Source organism: Chlorocebus sabaeus, chromosome 12 (genome assembly GCF_047675955.1).
Source record: "Chlorocebus sabaeus isolate Y175 chromosome 12, mChlSab1.0.hap1, whole genome shotgun sequence".
NCBI classification, from domain to species: Eukaryota; Metazoa; Chordata; class Mammalia; order Primates; family Cercopithecidae; genus Chlorocebus; species Chlorocebus sabaeus.
In genome coordinates this window covers 10,835,084-10,837,244 of record NC_132915.1, presented here as the reverse complement: position 1 = coordinate 10,837,244, position 2,161 = coordinate 10,835,084, and the positions used below count along the sequence as shown (strand labels likewise).

At 48.5% G+C, this 2,161-nt stretch overlaps 1 pseudogene; it reads right to left on the bottom strand.

Annotated features, from left to right (window-relative positions):
- Window positions 1-462: 462 nt before the first annotated feature.
- LOC140713035 (nuclear transcription factor Y subunit gamma-like) lies at window positions 463-1,833 on the bottom strand (annotated as a pseudogene).
- Window positions 1,834-2,161: the final 328 nt, after the last annotated feature.

The window sequence follows — 2,161 nt, the reverse complement described above, 5'->3', positions numbered from 1 at the left end:
CAGCTACACATATTCACCTAATTCAATCTGAGGGTAGAACAACATGGCAAATCTCAGGGGCAGCAGCTGTTCCAAGGGTCAAGAAATATTGTACACCCACGGGCAGATTTGCTCCTAAAAAGAAGTGGCTGTAAGAAACAAAAGGAGAAATGTTTCTTCAGCCACACTCTTCAAGAAAATTCCAAAAATATGTGATTTAATATTTTAATTTCATAGCATTGGACACACAGCTCAACATATTGAAATATTGATTCCTTGGACAAAAAAAGGAAACAAAAAAATATTGCATCTTTCTGTTGGAGAATCTCGGCCCCCAAGGCATGGGGCCTAGAGCACCAATGCTCTAGCCTGCAGGAGACACTGAGGTTAGTCGGGTCCTCTGGGGAGGGAGGCTGTGCCCATGACCTGGGGCTGTATGGCAATGATTGTGTTGGGTGTCCTCGGCCTTGCCAGCTCAGGCTCTCAGTCGCCAGTCACCTGGGGGGCCTGCCCATCGGAGGGCTGGTTGACTGACTGGATAAACATGAGCTGGGCAGGTCCTGGCCTGCAGGAATGGTTACTTGCTGGATCTGGTAGAGCTGCTGTCCATCTGTGAACTGGCTGAACTACTGCTGTCTTCGCTGGACCTCTGTCTGTGTAATCGGTTGAGGGTTGGTGGCAAGTGTCTGGATCTATCCCTGCAGAACCTGATACAGACTGGGCTAAGCAGATACACTGCAGCTGGCCAGCTTTCAGCTGCACTGGGATCTGACGGATCTCTCCTGTGTTAGTGAGGATCTGCTGCGTCACCTGCACGGTCCATCCAGTACCACTCTGGGCCTATTGGGCTTGACCCTATTGGGCTGGGTCTGCACAATCTGCACCTGCTGGCCTTCTCTAACCTGCATTGTCATGGGTGTGGTCTGGCCCTGCTGAGGCTGTGTGATGATGAGCTGCCCAGGCCGGATGGTGGTCATGGAGCTGGCAGTGGGCTACTCTTACTGCTGCCCCTGAACTTGGACGGTGGTGGGCTGCTGAGCCAGCGTGAAATAGTACTAGACTGGCTCAGCAGGAGTTATAGACTGCAGCACCTCCTCCTGACACTTTGGAGGTTTCAGTTCATCTCTTGGAACAATATGGATGAGAAAATCAAATTGATCAAATTCCATGGCGATATCATTTCTCTGTAGAGTCTGGCACTTGTTATCCTGTATGTGAATCCAGGCTCGAAGAGTCAACTCCGTAATAAAAATCTGAGCCACCCTGGCAAAGAGCACAGGGGCCTCTGCACTGATCATCTCCACATCCTCATCCAGTTTCATAATCTTCTTAATACGAGCCAGTGGGAGTTCGTGCACTCAGAAATCTTTCACTGCTAAATTCCGGACTTCTTCCATGACCCGAGGCCAGAAGGACTTAGGCTTTGCTGGCATCACTGCTGCTAGTACCACTAAATCCTCCTTCTGTGGACATTTCGACAAACGCCTTTGCAGGGAGTCTAGGAAGAGCAGGAGCCGCCCTGGCGCTCCTGCGGAGTCGGGCAATGCAGAGGCTCAGGCACCGTGGAGGGAAGCGGAGAGCCGGAAGCGTGAGTCCTGGAGAACGGCGCACGCGCCAAACTGGGGAACAAAAAAGATGGCGGCCACGTCGTTTGCACCGTCTTCACTTTTCCCGTCCCCTTCCCCTGGCGCCCCGAGTCCTATAATTAATTTCATGTAAGAGGTATTCTGAGAGCGTAGTTATATCAAAAACTCACCTGCATTATTTCTGTGTGTGTGTGTATGTGTGAAAAACGAAGATAAAGAACATATTTAAAAGTAAAATCTGCTTTGTGGGAATAGAATTTACTTTTCACTTTTATTTTTCCTTCCCTTTTCCATTGTTTGGGATCCACAGAGTATGAGTGCTCAACGTACAGCAAAGAGGAGGATAAACCTGTAAGGAGTGTTTCGGATTTGATTGTAATCTCTCTGTCTCTCTTAAATAAAGATAATGTCCTCATTGTCTGATTGAGACAGAAACTCCCCACCTCCCTATTAAAATTTAAAAAAAAAAAAAAAAACCCTGACCCAGAGGTTTCTGAAGCCTCCATTGATAACACACAATGGCCTGTTCTTCTAGGATGTTTCATGGCCCTTAAGGAAGCCTCTGTTCGCCCACATGATGAAAGGGTGAGAGATGA